This window comes from Schistocerca serialis, chromosome 7 (genome assembly GCF_023864345.2).
Source record: "Schistocerca serialis cubense isolate TAMUIC-IGC-003099 chromosome 7, iqSchSeri2.2, whole genome shotgun sequence".
In the NCBI taxonomy this organism is placed as follows: Eukaryota; Metazoa; Arthropoda; class Insecta; order Orthoptera; family Acrididae; genus Schistocerca; species Schistocerca serialis.
In genome coordinates, this window is record NC_064644.1 from 423,934,761 (window position 1) to 423,957,211 (window position 22,451).

The 22,451-nt window shown below is 43.6% G+C and overlaps 1 protein-coding gene and 1 pseudogene across 1 annotated transcript in view; one reads left to right on the forward strand and one right to left on the reverse strand.

The window, feature by feature from the left end:
• Positions 1-22,451, reverse strand: part of LOC126413132 (lutropin-choriogonadotropic hormone receptor-like) — a 932,298-nt gene that overhangs the window by 546,250 nt on the left and 363,597 nt on the right. The window lies entirely within an intron of this gene.
• Positions 10,922-11,039, forward strand: LOC126413663 (5S ribosomal RNA; annotated as a pseudogene).

The following is a 22,451-nucleotide window of genomic DNA, read 5'->3' on the forward strand; positions in this document are numbered from 1 at the left end:
TATAGACCTTCTATATACTCCTTCCACCTTTCTGCTTTCCCTTCTTTGCTTAGAACTGGCTTTCCATCTGAGCTCTTGATGTTCATGCAAGTGGTTCTCTTTTCTCCAAAGGTCTCTTTAATCTTCCTGTAGGCAGTATCTATCTTACCCCTAGTGAGATAAGCCTCTACATCCTCACATTTGTCCTCAAGCCATCCCTGCTTGGCCAATTTGCACTTCCCGTCGATCTCATTTTTGAGACGTTTGTATTCCTTTTTGCCTGCTTCATTTACTACATTTTTATATTTTCTCCTTTCATCAATTAAATTCAATATATCTTCTGTTACCCAAGGATTTCTACTAGCTCTCGTCTTTTTACCAAATTGATCCTCTGCTGCCTTCATTACTTCATCCCTCAAAGCTACCCATTCTTCTTCTACTGTATTTCTTTCCCTCATTCCTGTCAATTGTTCCCTTAGGCTCTCCCTGAAACTCTGTACAACCTCTGGTTCTTTCAGTTTATCCAGGTCCCATCTCCTTAAATTTCCACCTTTTTGCAGTTTCTTCAGTTTTAATCTACAGTTCATAACCAATAGATTGTGGTCAGAGTCCACATCTGCCCCTGAAAATTTCTTACAATTTAAAACCTGGTTCCTAAATCTCTGTCTTACCATTAGATAATCTATCTGAAACCTGTCAGTATCTCCAGGCTTCTTCCATGTATACAGCCTTCTTTTATGATTCTTGAACCAAGTGTTAGCTATGATTAAGTTAAGCTCTGTGTAAAATTCTAACAGGCGGCTTCCTCTTTCATTTCTTAGCCCCAATCCATATTCACCTACTACGTTTCCTTCTCTCCCTTTTCCCACTACCGAATTCCATTCACCCATAACTATTAAATTTTCGTCACCCTTCACTATCTGAATAATTTCTTTTATTTCATCATACATTTCTTCAATTTCTTCGTCATCTGCAGAGCTAGTTGGCATATAAACTTGTATTGCTGTAGTAGGCGTGGGCTTCGTATCTATCTTGGCCACAATAATGTGTTCACTATGCTGTTTGTAGTAGCTTACCCGCATTCCTATTTTCCTATTCATTATTAAACCTACTCCTGCATTACCCCTATTGTGTTTATAACCCTGTAGTCACCTGACCAGAAGTCTTGTTCCTCCTGCCACCGAACTTCACTAATTCCCAGTATATCCAACTTTAACCTATCCATTTCCCTTTTTAAATTTTCTAACCTACCTGCCCGATTAAGTGATCTGACATTCCACACTCCGATCCGTAGAACGCCAGTTTTCTTTCTCCTGATAACGACGTCCTCTTGAGTAGTCACCGGCCGGAGATCCGGATGGCGGACTATTTTACCTCCGGAATATTTTACCCAAGAGGACGCCATCATCATTTATCCGTACAGTAAAGCTGCATGTGTAACGCCGGAAATGCATATCCTCCTATTTTCATCTATTGTACTATTATTTTTTTCCTTGTTTTGTAACCTCAAGATATGACATTTCTGTCTCTTTATATATTGTAATTGCTTTACTGTTTGTATATATATATATATATTTATGCATTTATGTCGATGTATAATTGGTTTGTTTCGTAAATATTATTTGTATTTTTACGCTGGGTCTTGCCTAGGGAAAACTGCTATCGAACGATTACATCGATAGGTCGTGTGAAGACTCAAAGTGTGTAGGATCTTTGGTAGTGTTAACTCTGCCGCGTGGAGCGCGGGCAGAACAGTGAGAGTCTGGCGGGAGTAGCGAGTGGAGCAGGTGTTGTGTGACGCTCCCGCGAGTTGCCGCGCTTTCGGGGTTTGGCAGCATGTAATTGCGCTCGACTCGCGATGATAGTTTCTGACATGGTGTCGCGGACGGGAAGCATTAGCTGGCGCACATCAAGAGCCCGTTTCGCCTGGTGACCGTGTCGAGAAGAAGGCGCGCCAACATCCAGCTTCTGCAACAGCGACGGCCGACAATGAGTGACTGTCGCCACCTCCTCGATCGACGGCTTCAAACCTTCAATCAACCAACAAGGAAGACTAAAAGCACGTAAAGTTTCAGAACTGTATGGCAGACCTCAGCTTTTCAAATTGTTCCATTTGCCTCGCAAAATTACAGCAACTTAGCATGAACCTTTGTTGCTCATTGTCCCAATTGCATTGCCAAGCAGGGTCCCTTCCTTTTCCGAAATGAACCCGAGTGTCGTTGAAATTCAAACGCCAGCATTAAAATAATATAATTAGATTTCACTGCTTTAATTTCAAAGTTCAGTAGCTGGCTACAATATTTAGGTTACACGAGCACAAATTAAGAGTGCGAGTTTTGTTACCGTATTTTAGTTACCTGTGACTGCAGCTCAGCTTGGTACGTACTAAATTTTACTATTGTTAATTGTTCAGAATCATTTAATTCAAGTTCAAAGTTAATTCTCTTATTTCTAAATTGCGTAGATTCAAGTAGCTTTTGAAATGATTGTTGAGGTAGTCCAAGACTAACCTTATTTTACTGAATGTCGATGTGCTTCAGAAAGAAAGCTCACTATTAACTTCAGTCACTAAATTAACTTTCGATTTTCCGGTTTCATTAATTCTTTTGCTAAATTAAGTGTAGCGAAATTTGTTACTTCTGACAAACTTTCAGTTTTCACACTACACGTGTCAACCTTCAGTTGCCACGCTTCTAGTGCTAATTGTATGTGTAATAACCTTTCTTTTTCAGTTATTATAGTAATTGTCCATTGGACTGGCGACCGTGATTTACCCCAAATCTCAAACATCTAATTACCGCTAGTTAATTGTTAACGTAACGGCCGCACATTTACTTTCTTCATTAACTTTACCCCTTTTCAAAATTAATTTCCACCAGTTTCATTTGCATTTTTCCTTTCATTTAGATGTAACCCTTTCCTCCCTCTTTACCGACAGATTAACTTCGGTGACGATTGCTTTTCCCAAATTTCCATAGGTACACGCGGTTTAATTTTTCACTGTCATTAAGGTCGATAAGTGAGGGGGGAGGTTACACGTGGCGACCTGGTGACAGGACAATCTTCAAATTTGGGTTGTTCTGGACACGAATTTTGCATTGTGCAAATCTCGTAACAAAGTACTGGTTACGAAATGGTCGATACGTCAGCGAGAATAATCGTGTGAGGAATCCTAATTAGAGTTGAGATTTTGCATTGATATTGAAAATTAGTAAAATGAGTGAAGGCAACAATTACCAAAATTTGGTAGGCTTGGATAAGGAACAATCGGTCGAACAGTGGGGAACGCGCACCGCGGTACCCATTGTTCAGGGACAGGCGGCTAGCATGAAAGACGCGACCGCCGAAACGCAACAAAGAGCAGAAATGGAATTCCAGACTTTAGAAAATGTTTCGGAATCGGAAGTGAAAACCAAATCTGAATCCCTTGATGACGAATACGGGGGGACAATGAAAGAGGAAGCCGCTACGGAAGTAAAACCGGTGGTTTCCGGGAATTTAACTGATTTATTGAATGTTTTGATTAACGAAATCAAGAGTCAATCGGCAGAAATTAAAGATCAGGCTGCCAAGCAAGAAGCTCAGGCTGCCGAGCAAGCAGCTCAGGCTGCCAAGCAAGTAGCTCAGTCTGAAAAAATTGAACGAATGCTAGACAATCAGAACAAAGCTATTAATGTTGTTAACAACAATGTTGAAGTTGTTAACACAAAAGTTGATAAAATCAAAGACGGTATTGTCGTGATTAATACCGAAATCGGTAACCTTAAACAGGAAATGATAGGCGTTCAGGCGGAAATTGCGAGCATAAATACTCGTTTTGATTCCGAAATTAGCAGAATCGAGAAAAGTGTAGGAGACGCAGTTGCTCCGATCATCGAGAATAAGGTGACGGAACAAATTCAATTAGTGAGAAAAGAGGATCAACAGAAGGTGGAAACTTTAAAGGCTTTAGTATCCGAAGTAGATACCAAAGTGACGAAGCAGGCTAACACCTGCGAAGAGAAAAAGAGGGAAGTGGAAACGCTTGCGACAACCACTTGCCAAGTGATTACGAGGGTGTCGGAATTAGAAAGGAAACTTGACGAAAAACAGAGCTATGTGCCAATCTGTGCACATAGTTCGGAGTTGTTGACGAAAGAGGAGCGGTTCGACCCCTTGAAAAAAGGCGGTATACACCCGACGGATTTCATTAAAAATTGTGAAAGAGTTTTACCCAGATCATGGACTAATGAGAGAAAAATTAATGCGCTTATTGATGTGTTGGCTGGTGATGCCAAGCGTTGGGGCCTAAACCTCAACATTACGAACCTGACTTTTGACGAGTTTAAAAATTTGTTTCTGGCTGAATACTGGTCAGAGCAAAAACAGCAAAGTGTCTCGCGCGAATTTGTCGTATCGAGGCCTTTCGATGCGAATTCGCGCGGCTCGATGAAGGAGTTTTATGAGGGCTGGATCCGCAAGTTGGAATATTTGCGTGATCGCCGCACGGAATCCGAAATAGTCTGGGAACTCTACAAAAAGCTTCCAGATGATACAAAACGCTACGTAGGAAGCAATTACAGGACAATAAATGATTTCCTGGAAAGAGTGGAGGACGAGGACAATTGGCGCAATAATCGCGACAGTGGTAGAGGCCGTGGTAACAACAACGGGTACCACAGCAACCACACCAACGATAACCATGGGAATAATGCATACCGCAACCATGGCAGCAATAACAATAATGGTTCGGACCGTAATAACAATCGGTACAATGCAAATAATAACCGGAATGACGGAAACCAGTATCATACTAGCGTGATACGGGCTGCGCAGAATAGTAATAACGCCAGAGGGTGTGACCAGCCGCCTCAGCAGTATCCGGGGAGCGTATCTGCTGGGACGAGACAGGGAAACCATTAGCCGCGCCGGTGAGGGGCCGACCGGGCGTGGAGAAATTTTGGCGGCCCAATAACAGGAGAAAACCCAGGTGTCGTCGTTATGAAAATTCCGTATGGAATAATCAACGGCGGGAGAGTGTGCCAGTGTTAGGAGAAAGGAGTGCGCCCACAAGTAGTAGATCAGCTGTAGACACGGCTGTAGGAAGTACATTCACTGTCAGTGAGAACAATTTAAGTAGTGTTCCGGAAATCGATTATAAAGTGGCAGCTGTAATACCCACAGCGGAACTGGAGATTGAGTTTAAGAATGATTCGCAAGTGTTGAAAGAAGATCAGGTGTCGGATAAAACGTCCGTCATCGAGCGAGGGGATGCAGAGAGGGATGAGGTCTGGTTAAGGCAGTTCGGTCGCTTATACGACGAACTAAGAGATTATAGGGGCCTGTACGGGAGAAGTGTTTATGGGGAGCGCGGGCAGGATTTGCCGCGTCTCGTCCCGCAGGAAGATAGTGATTGTGAAGTGATAGAAAGTTCTGGCCCTAACCGGCAGACTTTACTAGAAATAGTTGATGTTAAGGGGGAGCACGAGCAAGATGCGTCGTGTTTCGTCCCGCAGGAGTTGAATGTTGAAGTAGTAACGGAAAGTTCTGGCCCTAACCGGCAGACTTTACCGAAAGTTGTAATGGTAGAAGTAGCCGACCCATCCGACGCGAACATCCAGTTTAAACATTGCGAGAGTATTAAGGAGAAAGATTACGAAAATTTTAGTGATAGCCGGGCACGATTGGTAGAAAAGCACATAGATTACAGCGTGTATGAGGTTAGAGCTGACATTATACAGTCAGACGATAGCAGTGTGGGTTGCGCAGATCCAGAGGAAGTAATTTCAGATGCTACTGGGCACATTCCTCCAGGTAGATTGGCAGATGAGATCAATCTGACCAATGTGGAATCAACGAAGGTGACAATTAGTGAATTGATAGCAAAGCAACACTCACTAGTTGACGAGTTACAGGAAAAGGTTTCGGTATTGGAGGCGAAGCTACAGACTAAGCCTCAGGACAGACGTGTTGAAATTAAAACTGTATGTGAACAGAGGCTGAAAAAGCCGCCAGATAAACCGGATTTAGGATCAAAGCCGGATGGTTTTTTCTGGAATGACCTGGATATAGACGAGGATTTACTGTGGGAAAATAAAGAAACAGTCGAGGACAAGTGTAGACAGATAGTAGTGTCTGTTAATATGCACGACCTACAACTAAACGTGTTGATTGACACCGGCGCAGAATTGAGTGCTGTATCTGGGAAAATATTTGAGTTACTGAAAGACAGACCTGGCATCGTAGTTATGCCAGTAACAGGAGTGAAAATTATCGGTGCTACTGGGAAGGCCAGTAAACCGGTCACAAAACAGATTTTTGTCAACTTCGAGATATGTGGGGCACGATTTGAACAAGAGTTTGTCGTCGTGCCAGACTTAACTACGGAAGTAATTATCGGGTTAGATTGGCTATTAAAGTACCGTGCAGTGATTAATTGCGAAAGCAAAACTTTGACATGTACGTCACAAGATAAAACAATAGTAGTTAGTTTTGACGAGGCAGGAGACGGTGTGCATAGGCAATACCAGCCTATACACATTGTTAACTGGCCGGATGCTATTGACGTAGGTATGAATTTGAACTACTGTAATGTGAGGAATTTCGGCATTGACAAAAGTGTAGAAAGTTTAGTGGAAGAGATAATCAAATTCCCTCCACGGATTAACATTAGTATTGATGTGAAAAAAGATCGTTTGCGAGAAGTAATGAAGCTAAAAGCCGATGCTCGCATACGTCGTCATGACGCTAAAGCGCGTTTTGCTAAGTTTGCAATCGGAGACTTAGTACTTGTAAAAGCTCATGAGAAATCGAGCGAGATAGACAATGAAATCTCTAAATTTAAGTTTGTTTATAATGGACCATATAAAGTCATTGGTATACCTCACACAAATGCTTATTGCTTAGAGTATCCAAGCTCTGGAAAACGATTAGGTATACGCAATATAGTAGACTTGAAATTGTACCAACCTAGGATCGATTAATACCACACAATGCGTAATTTGTACAATATGTAAATATAGAGTGTAAGATTTAAGGTTTGCTACATTGCCATGCTTTTGCCTGACCAAGAGGACATTAAAGAAGTTGTAATTAATAAGTAATTAATTTTGACTAAATGATTTAAGAGAAAGTGATTATTTATCAATTGAAAAATCCAAGCTGCTAGTTTAAGTTTTCAGCTGAGTCACAGTAGATTAAGCAATGTAAATATGATTTTGTAACTAGCTGTAAGATTTCATGAATATGTGTTTTACTAGTCATTACCGATGTACTTAGACGGTGTTTTAAGTTTCAGGCTAGTACATGCGTGTGATGATGGACAGTGTTGAGTTATCCACTGTGATAGTGTTAATGGACTCCTTGAGATTACTCGGGAGTGAGTTTTTCCCAAAGAATTCAGTGAAGCGGACGTTCTGGAAATGCCGTTAGACAGGCGAGTGAGATCAAGCGTGCCGCATGGCGGGCGCAACAATACTGGCGAGGCGGTGCCGCTGTCGACTGTTGTGCCGCCGTAGGCTCTCCGTGCCGCTCTCGGCATTCTTTGTACTTGCGGGTACGAAAGGCGGAATAGTTTTTCTTCCCGGACAGCTGATGTGAAAGAATTCTGCTGTCAATATTTATGTTTTTTTCGATCTACTGAATATTATTTTCTTGTTTAGCGTTAAGTAGATTCTCGTGACGAGAATATTAATTATGAAAAGGTTATGTAAAATGTGTAGTCTATTTAATTATTTATTTGCGTATTTTGATCTACCTGTTTTTGTGACCATGCAATCTAATTAATTTTGCAAATAGTATTCCATTTCTCATAGTGTTACGAATTTTAATGATTTTGGAATAGCTAAACCATTTTCTATATTTTCTATGAATTTTAATATGTTGTCAACCTGTTTTATTTTGTGCAAGGTGACAGAGTGGAATAAGATTAGGAGTGTCTCCACTCAATTATTATGGTCTAAAAATTGATTTATGGTTAATTAGACGAATGCTAACTTTTGTTGATGTTTTGAGCATATGCATTTCCGCTGTTTCTTTTTTGGGACATTTTCTGAGTCTGTTTACGTTACACGAACATCCTCAGACAATGTGGGGCACGTGTAACGCCGGAAATGCATATCCTCCTATTTTCATCTATTGTACTATTATTTTTTTCCTTGTTTTGTAACCTCAAGATATGACATTTCTGTCTCTTTATATATTGTAATTGCTTTACTGTTTGTATATATATATATTTATGCATTTATGTCGATGTATAATTGGTTTGTTTCGTAAATATTATTTGTATTTTTACGCTGGGTCTTGCCTAGGGAAAACTGCTATCGAACGATTACATCGATAGGTCGTGTGAAGACTCAAAGTGTGTAGGATCTTTGGTAGTGTTAACTCTGCCGCGTGGAGCGCGGGCAGAACAGTGAGAGTCTGGCGGGAGTAGCGAGTGGAGCAGGTGTTGTGTGACGCTCCCGCGAGTTGCCGCGCTTTCGGGGTTTGGCAGCATGTAATTGCGCTCGACTCGCGATGATAGTTTCTGACATGGTGTCGCGGACGGGAAGCATTAGCTGGCGCACATCAAGAGCCCGTTTCGCCTGGTGACCGTGTCGAGAAGAAGGCGCGCCAACATCCAGCTTCTGCAACAGCGACGGCCGACAATGAGTGACTGTCGCCACCTCCTCGATCGACGGCTTCAAACCTTCAATCAACCAACAAGGAAGACTAAAAGCACGTAAAGTTTCAGAACTGTATGGCAGACCTCAGCTTTTCAAATTGTTCCATTTGCCTCGCAAAATTACAGCAACTTAGCATGAACCTTTGTTGCTCATTGTCCCAATTGCATTGCCAAGCAGGGTCCCTTCCTTTTCCGAAATGAACCCGAGTGTCGTTGAAATTCAAACGCCAGCATTAAAATAATATAATTAGATTTCACTGCTTTAATTTCAAAGTTCAGTAGCTGGCTACAATATTTAGGTTACACGAGCACAAATTAAGAGTGCGAGTTTTGTTACCGTATTTTAGTTACCTGTGACTGCAGCTCAGCTTGGTACGTACTAAATTTTACTATTGTTAATTGTTCAGAATCATTTAATTCAAGTTCAAAGTTAATTCTCTTATTTCTAAATTGCGTAGATTCAAGTAGCTTTTGAAATGATTGTTGAGGTAGTCCAAGACTAACCTTATTTTACTGAATGTCGATGTGTTTCAGAAAGAAAGCTCACTATTAACTTCAGTCACTAAATTAACTTTCGATTTTCCGGTTTCATTAATTCTTTTGCTAAATTAAGTGTAGCGAAATTTGTTACTTCTGACAAACTTTCAGTTTTCACACTACACGTGTCAACCTTCAGTTGCCACGCTTCTAGTGCTAATTATATGTGTAATAACCTTTCTTTTTCAGTTATTATAGTAATTGTCCATAGGACTGGCGACCGTGATTTACCCCAAATCTCAAACATCTAATTACCGCTAGTTAATTGTTAACGTAACGGCCGCACATTTACTTTCTTCATTAACTTTACCCCTTTTCAAAATTAATTTCCACCAGTTTCATTTGCATTTTTCCTTTCATTTAGATGTAACCCTTTCCTCCCTCTTTACCGACAGATTAACTTCGGTGACGATTGCTTTTCCCAAATTTCCATAGGTACACGCGGTTTAATTTTTCACTGTCATTAAGGTCGATAAGTGAGGGGGGAGGTTACACATGCCCTCGGGAAAAAATTACGGCCGTAGTTTCCCCTTGCTTTCAGCCGTTCGCAGTACCAGCACAGCAAGGCCGTTTTGGTTAGTGTTACAGGGCCAGATCAGTCAATCATCCAGACTGTCGCCCTTGCAACTACTGAAAAGGCTGCTGCCCCTCTTCAGGAACCACACGTTTGTCTGGCCTCTCAACAGATACCCCTCCGTTGTGGTTGCACCTACGGTACGGCTATCTGTATCGCTGAGGCACGCAAGCCTCCCCACCAACGGCAAGGTCCATGGTTCATGGGGGGGGGGGGGGGGGGGGGAAGAAAGTATCATATTCATTTCTACACACAACACATATTCGTTTTCCGTTGGGAACATAAACGAAAATGTCGCTAATATCTGCTTCAGTTGAGCATCTGTCGAATCCACTTTTTTTGGGCATGTATCTGATTCCTCTCTCTTTCACGCCTAATACTAATTCACACTGGGCAGTGTAGTTTTTAATGAAAAGTAAAATGCTGTTTTAAGAGCAGGTCAATACCAATCGGTACCGAAAAATACATTTAGGATGATTCAAAGAGACAAAAAGATTCACAAATTTAAATTGCATTTCAGTCATACAACAAGGGTCAATAATCACATAAGAACGGCGACGAGAAGGCGCTACGGTCACGTATGGCTGGCATCGTCGGAGACTTTAATTAGGCCGCATGATCTCCGGACAAACTTGATGGTGGCCCGGTATTCTATCGGACAAGCTGAATGATGCCTACTCGTCGCAGCATTCGATTACAGCAACGGAGCCCCCCCCCCTCCCACTCCCCACCCACATTTCAGCAGACAAGTGAGGGCACATCCGCAGAAAACCTTTCCCTGCCGCTGGAACGGTCGCGGTGGGCCAGTCGCATCGCCACCACGACCACCCCCTCTGTGCGCAATGGAAATATTGCTGTGGGGTATCTGAAGAGTCTAGTGTATGAAACACCTGTATGTTGTCGGAGGACCTAGTGGGCAGGATTGTTGTGGCAGCAGGATGTCTTTGAGATACACCAGGCATCTCTGATAGGGTGTGCGTTTCAATGCAGTGTCGAGGTTAGGCATGTCTCCATGCATCTGGACAGAACTTATAGAATCTCTTGTAGTGTGCGTACAATTGTAGCATGTGACTAAACAACTCCAACGCCATTTAGTAGCCCTTGATGGCCTTTGCGACCGCCGGTTCCCATGTAATTACTGATCCTTGTTGAATGTCCAGTGTCGCATTCCAGTTTGTATATTGACCGGCAACGGCCTTGCCGCAATGGATAAACCGGTTCCCGTCAGATCACCGTAGTTAAGCGCTGTTGGGCGTGGCTGGCACTTGGGTGGGTGACCACCCGGGCCGCCATACGCTGTTGCCATATTTCGGGGTGCATCAGCCTCGTGATGCCAATTGAGGAGCTACTCGACTGAACAGTAGCAGCTCCGTCAAAAAAAAAAAAAAAAAAAAAAAAAAAAAAAAAAAAAAAAAAAAAAAAAAAAAAAAAAAAAAGGTAACGTCCGGTAGAGCGGTGTGCTGACTACACGCCCCTCCTACCTGCATCCTCATCTGAGGATGACACGGCTGTCGGATGGTCCCGATGGGCCACTTGTGGCCTGAAGACGGAGGGGCTTTGTATACTGATCACTTTCAAAGATCCGGGAAAATTAGAATCTTGCGACTTCTGAGATCCGAACAGAGTAAAGAATTCATTTTTTTTTATCTACGTAATCATCAGGCTGTGACGATCGTGTTACTGTTTTGTTAATGATGTTTAAGGCATTAATGTGTTAGTTAAAACAGTACAGTGGTCAGAAACAGTCTGTAAAGCTTGTAAGGGGGCTACAGACTAGGCTGTGCTGAAAAATAACTGTTAGGATAAAAATTAAATACGTTGCGCTGTTTTCGTGTTATTTAATATTGAAATTAACCAATTAGGTATTTGCGAGCGCAGATTCAAACAGCCGGCCACAGGTGGTGTCGCCAAAAGAGTTCTTCGTTTGGTTTCCTCAAACTGAACCGTGGGTTTGCTCACCTAACGCAAACCTATCACTTCCGGAAAAGGCACAATTTAAGTGGTAATGAAACATTTCAACAAGTGGTAACTCACGGAGCCACAGATGTCTGTGCACTACCGCATTTTAGCGCGTCCTGGAGCTCGAATTTGCGTGCACAACGACCTGATTGGCTAACTCCAATGGTAAATATCTCGAAAACGGCGCAAAGTATCGATTATTTTCTCAACAATTATTTCTCAGCACAACCTCCGCTGTAATAGCCTTACGAGCTTTTCAGACTGTTTCTGACGATCTCGTGTATTTAATTTTCATATCTTGAAAGAAAAAGCACAGCTAAGAACTTGTATTTCCTATGCCCTCTTACTCAGTCTACAGGTCGGAACTCCGTCAGCTGTAGCGCAGTTCCCGGAGGCAGCGGATGATACAGTTGTGCGGCAGACGCGGAGTCGCAGTTGTGTGAGAGGGCGGGGCGCTTGTCATATATCACGAGAGCCATTATCAGTTGACAGTAAAAGCTGTCGCAGCACTCCTTTTTATGTTCCGCGGTATTTCCATAAGCACTTCCTGCTGCTCTGTCACGGGCCCTTTGCAAGCTTCCTCTCACCACTGAATGGGATTTTGAGAGACGAGAGTCAGGCGAGAGGGAAACAGGTTTTTCTGCGCTGTCCGCCTCCCGTCTCTGTGACAGGCGCACGCCGACAAGTTGCTGAACTACCAGCCATCTTTCTCATCCCTAATACATACAGGGTAATCCAGAAGTAGGTGAAACAAATCTAATCTTGAATCAAAAAGACACAGGCGTGTGTTCTATTCTGGATCGGGGCTGTGTTTATAATATATACACCCCTAGCATGGATATGTGGTGTGGGTCCTACCTCGACACATTTTAGGGTATTTAATTCTCAAAAGGCAAAACTACGTTTCTAGCATTTTTAGGCTTAGAGAAAGCTTTTGACAATGTTGGCTGAAATATTCTCTTTCAAATTCTGAAGGTGGCAGGGGTAAAATACAGGGAGCGAAAGTCTATTTACAATTTGTACGGAAACCAGATGGCAGTTATAAGAGTCGAGGCACATGAAAGGGAAGCGGTGGTGGGGAAGGGAGTGAGACAGGGTTGTAGGCTCTCCCCGATGTTATTAAATCTGTATATTGAGCAAGCAGTAAAGGAAACAAAAGAAAAATTCGGAGTAGGTATTAAAATCCATGTAGAAGAAATAAAAACTTAAAGGAGGATATAAGATGAACATCAACAAAAGCAAAACGAGGATAATGGAATGTAGTCGAATTAAATCAGGTGATGCTGAGGGAATTAGATTAGGAAATGAGACAGTTAAAGTAGTAAATGAGTTTTGTTATTTGGGGAGCAAAATAACTGATGATGGACGAAGTAGAGAGGTTATAAAATGTAGATTGGCAATGGCAAGGAAAGCGTCTCTCAAGAAGAGAAATTTGTTAAGATCGAGTATAGATTTAAGAGTCAGGAAGTCGTTTCTGAAAGTATTTGTATGGAGTGTAGCCATGTATGGAAGTGAAACATGGAAGATAAATACACTCCTGGAAATTGAAATAGGAACACCGTGAATTCATTGTCCCAGGAAGGGGAAACTTTATTGACACATTCCTGGGGTCAGATACATCACATGATCACACTGACAGAACCACAGGCACATAGACACAGGCAACAGAGCATGCACAATGTCGGCACTAGTACAGTGTATATCCACCTTTCGCAGCAATGCAGGCTGCTATTCTCCCATGGAGACGCTCGTAGAGATGCTGGATGTAGTCCTGTGGAACGGCTTGCCATGCCATTTCCACCTGGCGCCTCAGTTGGACCAGCGTTCGTGCTGGACGTACAGACCGCGTGAGACGACGCTTCATCCAGTCCCAAACATGCTCAATGGGGGACAGATCCGGAGATCTTGCTGGCCAGGATAGTTGACTTAAACCTTCTAGAGCACGTTGGGTGGCACGGGATACATGCGGACGTGCATTGTCCTGTTGGAACAGCAAGTTCCCTTGCCGGTCTAGGAATGGTAGAACGATGGGTTCGATGACGGTTTGGATGTACCGTGCACTATTCAGTGTCCCCTCGACGATCACCAGTGGTGTACGGCCAGTGTAGCAGATCGCTCCCCACACCATGATGCCGGGTGTTGGCCCTGTGTGCCTCGGTCGTATGCAGTCCTGATTGTGGCGCTCACCTGCACGGCGCCAAACACGCATACGACCACCATTGGCACCAAGGCAGAAGCGACTCTCATCGCTGAAGACGACACGTCTCCATTCGTCCCTCCATTCACGTCTGTCGCACCACTGGAGGCGGGCTGCACGATGTTGGGGCGTGAGCGGAAGACGGCCTAACGGTGTGCGGGACCGTAGCCCAGCTTCATGGAGACGGTTGCGAATGGTCCTCGCCGATACCCCAGGAGCAACAGTGTCCCTAATTTGCTGGGAAGTGGCGGTGCGGTCCCCTACGGCACTGCGTAGGATCCTACGGTCTTGGCGTGCATCCGTGCGTCGCTGCGGTCCGGTCCCAGGTCGACGGGCACGTGCACCTTCCGCCGACCACTGGCGACAACATCGATGTACTGTGGAGACCTCACGCCCCACGTGTTGAGCAATTCGGCGGTACGTCCACCCGGCCTCCCGCATGCCCACTATACGCTCTCGCTCAAAGTCCGTCAACTGCACATACGGTTCACGTCCACGCTGTCGCGGCATGCTACCAGTGTTAAAGACTGCGATGGAGCTCCGTATGCCACGGCAAACTGGCTGACACTGACGGCGGCGGTGCACAAATGCTGCGCAGCTAGCGCCATTCGACGGCCAACACCGCGGTTCCTGGTGTGTCCGCTGTGCCGTGCGTGTGATCATTGCTTGTACAGCCCTCTCGCAGTGTCCGGAGCAAGTATGGTGGGTCTGACACACCGGTGTCAATGTGTTCTTTTTTCCATTTCCAGGAGTGTAGTTTGGACAAGAAGAGAATAGAAGCTTTCGAAATGTGGTGCTACAGAAGAATGCTGAAGATTGGATGGGTAGATCACATAACTAATGAGGAGGTATTGAATAGAATTGGGGAGAAGAGGAGTTTGTGGCACAACTTGACTAGAAGAAGGGATCGGTTGGTAGGACATGTTCTGAGCCATCAAGGATCACCAGTTTAGCATTGGAGGGCAGTGTGGAAATCGTAGAGGGAGACGAAGAGATGAGTACACTAAGCAGATACAGAAGGCTGCAGTAGGTACTGGGAGATGATGAAGCTTGCACAGGCTAGAGTAGCATGGAGAGCTGCATCAAACCAGTCTCGGGACTGAAGACCACAACAACAACAACAACAACAACAACAACAATAAATCTCAGAAATAGCATCTCAGACCAGTTTTGAAATTAAAAGCCAATAACGTAACATCCGAGGCTTATTGTTTCATTTTATGAATTTTTAATATGCAGTTTACCATTTAATGAACTGATGAGATTAAGAAAACGAAAAGAATTTTCATTTGGCACTTCCACTTTTAAACTCCTTTATTGTGGGGATTAGATTTTACCAAATCACACCGCCCCCCCCCCCCCTCCCCCAGCCCTCTCCAAAAGCACATTGTTTTTCATGCAACGACGTGGTTACGCTACACACTGCCATGTTACACGATACAGTTTCGAGCCCTTTAGCGACAGAGGGTTGCACTTGGATCAGTGAAAAGGGAAAGTCGACCGAGTAATAAGCGTGACATGTAACGCCGCAACAGATATCGACAACAGAAAAAAAAAAAATTCGGTTGCATTACATTTCAGCAAGTCCTCGTAAGTGGGGGCACGTTTCTTTGCATATGATTAAGATTTGGGTGCGATTCACATAAACCTTTGTTATTTTGCTGAGGCCTTGGCACTGAAATTTGTCTTCGTTTCTCGGCTGTAGCTGTGTGTAGCTTACGCTAGTGGCCGTGATTATCGCCTCTGTTTACATTATGGGTCAGCATTTTTGGTTCTCGGAACATACCCGAGTTATTCTTAACAGAACTGTGAAAGGGCTCACATTTTGGCCGGTCCTAGTTCCATTATTAATGTTAAGTACAGAGATGGACGCTTTAAAATTGTATATGTGTCTTACTTCGAATGCTCATGTGTTTAAACTTTTGTAAACTCTTTTGTACTTGAAGCATTCATACAAGGATTCTTTAAAATTGCATGTACTATTTTAAAATGAACTCCGGTAAAACTACAGACAGCCAAGATCGCTAGTAAAGTGTTTATTTAGATGACATCTTTCGGTACGTCTGTGTTGACGTCTTCGAAGATTCGAAAATGCTAACGTAATCTTATTTAAAACAGTTATCTAAAAAAAAAAAAAAACTTTACTAGCGATCTCGGCTGATTGGAGTTTTCCTGGAGTTCATTATGATACAGACAGCCCACATTCGGGCAACGTCAGGAATTTATACTGTTCTAAAACATTTGTGTCTTTAATTGTCTGTTTACATTAAAAGTCTTGGAGTCATAGTTTCTTTCGTTTTCTACGTATTCTACAGAGGCCAAAGACCTGTGTGGCATCTGTAATTTATTTCTGTTACATAATTTTAATGTGTATTCTGTGTATGTTTTAGAGTATGAGATGAAGCATCTAACTGTGTGAAGCGTAAGGTAAGCTAAGTCGGTAACCTTTGTTGCCTACTGCATTCATTTCGGCTCCTTGTAATCCTGTTTCAAAACTGTTCAACACTGCGTCTCTATTCAAATCTTTTGTGAATTATAGTTTTAAACAAACACTCATTTTCCGACGAATTACGCTAATTAAAAGATTGTTAAAAGTTTTCGGAATTTTAAAATTTTCCTCTGGCACAATGTTTTAAATGTTTGTGAAATTTGAGATCTGCTAAAAACTGAAAAAAAAATGGTATAGAATACACTCCACGAAAAGTTTTTGTCTACACTACATGAAGGAGTTATCCGGAAGGGAGAGGAATCTATATACTTACATGGATGGTGACCTGCAGCCGCCTAGAACAAAATTACAATTGTATTAATACCTTCAGCTACTAACGAGCGTTGATATATATCAACAGGGACAGGCGAAAATGTGTGCCCCGACCGGGACTCGGACCCGGGATTTCCTACTTACAAGGCAGACGCTCTATCCATTTTTAAAAAAATCTCATTTGGTTCGTTTTCGTTCGTTGTATCTGCTCGGGGCGGACGTCGTAAGACATCCGTTTCAGTTCGTCGTTGATCCCTTAACTCAGTTTTTTTTTTTTTTATTACAGAGGGCAGCTAACCCTCTGACCGAACACGCTGAGTTACGGTGCCGGCATATGATGATGATGGACACATAACAATACCATCTGAGCCGCAGAGGGCACAGAGGATAGCGGACTGCAGGGGCTATCTCGCGCACGCCTCCCGCGAGACCCACGTTCTCACCTTGTATGTCCACATACTACATTCGTAGTGTCTCACCCCAACACAGTCATTACTCGTGGAAGAGATTCTCACCAAGTCCCGTAAGAATTCGGGGAATATGTGTGCATCCGCACAGAAGAAGAAGGTCATGGATGGTGTTGCCAGAGCTATATTCTTATGTAGATATTGTGTCTGTTCTTTCGGACATGTCCTCTGTGCCCTCGGTGGCTCAGATGGATAGAGCGTCTGCCATGTAAACAGGAGATCCCGGGTTCGAGTACCGGTCGGGGCACACATTTTCACCTGTCCCCGTTGATATATATCAAGGTATTAATACAATTATAATTTTGGGAGAGGAATCGGTAGACGTGATGTACGTGTACATGTAAACAAATAATTACAATTTCGGTAAAACTGAATGATATGTTCTACAGAAAGAACTTAACAAACTGAGCAAATCAGTAACACATTTGTCAACCTCTGGCACCCACGCAAGCAATATTTCGGTTTGGCACTGGTTGATACAGTAGTTGGCTGGGTATCGTGCCAAATTGTGTCTAGGCTCGTTAGATCGTCAAAATCCAGGGCTGGATGGAGGGCCCTCCACATAATGCTCGCAACGTTCTCAATTGCGGAGACACCCGGCGACCTTGCCGGGCAAGGTAGGGTTTGGCAAGCGCAAAGACATACATTGTATGCGGCGTCTTCTGACTGGAATCTCATTGAACGGAGTAGAATTGTCTTCAGTGATGAGTACCGCTTCGAAATGAACCCCGATGACCAGCAAAGACGTGTACGGAGACGCCCTGGACAGGGGTGGGTTACCAACCTGACTCTCGCCCGCCATACGGCTTGATGGTCTGGGACCCCTGTAGTTGTTATCCGGGGCACCCTTACAGCACAGTGGTGCGTCGACAATTTTATGCAGCCTGTTTTGTTGCCCTCCATGCCAAGCTATCCTGGGCTTATATTTCAGCAAGACAACGACTGCCAGCACACAGTGATGGTTACTACTGTCTTCGTACTTGCCAAACCCTACCTTGGCCATCAAGGTTGCCGGATCTCTCCCCGTTTCAGAACGCTTGGAGCATTATGGACAGGGAAATCAAACCATCTCGGGATTTTGATGATCCAAAGTGCCAATTGGGCAGAACGTGCACAATACTTCTCAGGAGAACGTACAACTCTCTGTCACTTCCAAGACGAATAACTGTTTGCACAAGGGCCAGAGGTGGAACAACACATTATTGACTTCCTCAATTTGTGCAACACTTTCTGTCGAATAAATCATTTAACTTTTCTGAAGTTGTAATAATTTGTTTTTCTGTACATGTGCATCACATCTACCGATTTCCGACCCGTTTGGATGATTCTTTCGTTTTGCATAGTGCTTTTTTTGTCTTAGAGTGTATTTTGCTTTAACCACCAAGGACCTTAATACTTCCAGATACACGCTTTCTACGTTTTCAGAAACGAACTATCTATACCGGGCGAAATTCGTTCCGCCTCTGAAAATCTTTGTATGTTATAGCTGACCCGGCAAACGTTGTTTTGCCATATAAATTATCTCTTGTCTATAAGAATAATGTATACGTGTGACACAATGTATAGGTGTAACACAATAGCCGTTGTTGGCGGGATCTCGTAACACAAACAATAATAATTGCCGAAAACTGTGTAGGGAATGAGAAAAGACTTAGAGGGGAAGTCCGGCAGTATCGGCCACTATTAGTTCTAGCGTTTCTATGGTAGACCGCGCGGATTTAAAAATTGCCGCCGATACACGGGTCGTCCACGAGCATGCAGACGTGGCGGAAATTTCGTGTCCGAACGTGTTCGTCAGCATTATGAATAAGGCCAAGCGCACACGAATCGATTTTTATCGTACGTAAAAATATTGTGCGATTAAATTCTTTTAGAGGAACAAAGGAGAGCATAGGAACTAATTTGCCTCACTAAAAGAATTTGATCGTACGATATATTTCCGTACGACAAAAATCGATGCGTATGCGCTAGGCCTAAATGTCGGTTTGGCGAATGACGCATGCTACCTAGTTAAACTTCTCGGTCTAGTTGCGTCGATTAAAAGAGGAATATTCGAGTCGTTGCTTTTGGTACGTTTTGTTCAATTTCCTATCTATCGAATAGTGAAAGACTATCACCGGTAGACACCTGGCGGGGATAACTAATCAAGTGATAACTGATCAGTTATCGACAAGTGTTGAAAATTATTAAATTACACTACTGACCATTAAAATTGCTACACCACGAAGATGACGTGCTACAGACGCGAAATTTAACCGACTGGAAGAAGATGCACTGATATACAAATGATTAGCTTTTCAGAGCATTCACACAAGGTTGGTGCCGATGGCGACACCTACAACGTGCTGGCATGAGGAAAGTTTCCAACCAGCACAGACTCGGTGGGTTCAGGAGGGTAATACGGAACGCCGTGCTGGATCCCAACGGCCTCGTATCACTAGCAGTCGAGATGACAGGCATCTTATCTGCATGGCTGTAACGGATCGTGCAGCCACGTCTCGATCCCTGAGTCAACAGATGGGGACGTTTGCAAAACAACAACCATCTGCATGAACAGTTCGAAGACGTTTGCAGCAGCATGGACTATCAACTCGGAGACCATGGCTGCCGTTACCCTTGACGCTGCATCACAGACAGCAGAACAACTGAGAGAAAATTTGGAATACATTTCACATAAATTTTCTCAGCATGTTATAGTCTTAGGTGGAGATTTCAATTTACCAGATATAGACTGGGACACTCAGATGTTTAGGACGGGTGGTAGGGACAGAGCATCGAGTGACATTATACTGAGTGCACTATCCGAAAATTACCTCGAGCAATTAAACAGAGAACCGACTCGTGGAGATAACATATTGGACCTACTGATAACAAACAGACCCGAACTTTTCGAATCTGTATGTACAGAACAGGGAATCAGTGATCATAAGGCCGTTGCAGCATCCCTGAATATGGAAGTTAATAGGAATATAAAAGAAGGGAGGAAGGTTTATCTGTTTAGCAAGAGTAATAGAAGGCAAATTTCAGACTACCTAACAGATCAAAACGAAAATTTCTGTTCCGACACTGACAATGTTGAGTGTTTATGGAAAAAGTTCAAGGCAATCGTAAAATGCGTTTTAGACAGGTACGTGCCGAGTAAAACTGTGAGGGACGGGAAAAACCCACCGTGGTACAACAACAAAGTTAGGAAACTACTGCGAAAGCAAAGAGAGCTCCACTCCAAGTTTAAACGCAGCCAAAACCTCTCAGACAAACAGAAGCTAAACGATGTCAAAGTTAGCGTAAGGAGGGCTATGCGTGAAGCGTTCATTGAATTCGAAAGTAAAATTCTATGTACCGACTTGACAGAAAATCCTAGGAAGTTCTGGTCTTACGTTAAATCAGTAAGTGGCTCGAAACAGCATATCCAGACACTACGGGATCATGATGGCATTGAAACAGAGGATGACACGCGTAAAGCTGAAATACTAAACACCTTTTTCCAAAGCTGTTTCACAGAAGAAGACCGCACTGCAGTTCCTTCTCTAAATCCTCGCACAAACGAAAAAATGGCTGACATCGAAATAAGTGTCCAAGGAATAGAAAAGCAACTGGAATCACTCAATAGAGGAAAGTCCACTGGACCTGACGGGATACCAATTCGATTCTACACAGAGTACGCGAAAGAACTTGCCCCCCTTCTAACAGCCGTGTACCGCAAGTCTCTAGAGGAACGGAGGGTTCCAAATGATTGGAAAAGAGCACAGATAGTCCCAGTCTTCAAGAAGGGTCGTCGAGCAGATGCGCAAAACTATAGACCTATATCTCTTACGTCGATCTCTTGTAGAATTTTAGAACATGTTTTTTGCTCGCGTATCATGTCATTTCTGGAAACCCAGAATCTACTATGTAGGAATCAACATGGATTCCGGAAACAGCGATCGTGTGAGACCCAACTCGCCTTATTTGTTCATGAGACCCAGAAAATATTAGATACAGGCTCCCAGGTAGATGCTATTTTTCTTGACTTCCGGAAGGCGTTCGATACAGTTCCGCACTGTCGCCTGATAAACAAAGTAAGAGCCTACGGAATATCAGACCAGCTGTGTGGTTGGATTGAAGAGTTTTTAGCAAACAGAACACAGCATGTTGTTATCAATGGAGAGACGTCTACAGACGTTAAAGTAACCTCTGGCGTGCCACAGGGGAGTGTTATGGGACCATTGCTTTTCACAATATATATAAATGACTTAGTAGATAGTGTCGGAAGTTCCATGCGGCTTTTCGCGGATGATGCTGTAGTATACAGAGAAGTTGCTGCATTAGAAAATTGTAGCGAAATACAGGAAGATCTGCAGCGGATAGGCACTTGGTGCAGGGAGTGGCAACTGACCCTTAACATAGACAAATGTAATGTATTGCGAATACATAGAAAGAAGGATCCCTTATTGTATGATTATATGATAGCGGAACAAACACTGGTAGCAGTTACTTCTGTAAAATATCTGGGAGTATGCGTACGGAACGATTTGAAGTGGAATGATCATATAAAACTAATTGTTGGTAAGGCGGGTACCAGGTTGAGATTCATTGGGAGAGTGCTTAGAAAATGTAGTCCATCAACAAAGGAGGTGGCTTACAAAACACTCGTTCGACCTATACTTGAGTATTGCTCATCAGTGTGGGATCCGTACCAGGTCGGGTTGACGGAGGAGATAGAGAAGATCCAAAGAAGAGCGGCGCGTTTCGTCACTGGGTTATTTGGTAACCGTGATAGCGTTACGGAGATGTTTAATAAACTCAAGTGGCAGACTCTGCAAGAGAGGCGCTCTGCATCGCGGTGTAGCTTGCTCGCCAGGTTTCGAGAGGGTGCGTTTCTGGATGAGGTATCGAATATATTGCTTCCCCCTACTTATACTTCCCGAGGAGATCACGAATGTAAAATTAGAGAGATTAGAGCGCGCACGGAGGCTTTCAGACAGTCGTTCTTCCCGCGAACCATACGCGACTGGAACAGGAAAGGGAGGTAATGACAGTGGCACGTAAAGTGCCCTCCGCCACACACCGTTGGGTGGCTTGCGGAGTATCGATGTAGATGTAGATGTAGACAGGAGCGCCTGCGATGGTGTACTCAACGACGAACCTGGGTGCACCAATGGCAAAACGTCATTTTTTCGGATGAATCCAGGTTCTGTTTACAGCATCATGGAGGTCGCATCCGTGTTTGGCGACATCGCGATGAACGCACATTGGAAGCGTGTATTCGTCAACGCCATACTAATGTATCACTTGGCATGATGGTATGAGGTGCCACTGGTTACACGTCTCGGTCACCTCTCGTTCGCATTGAC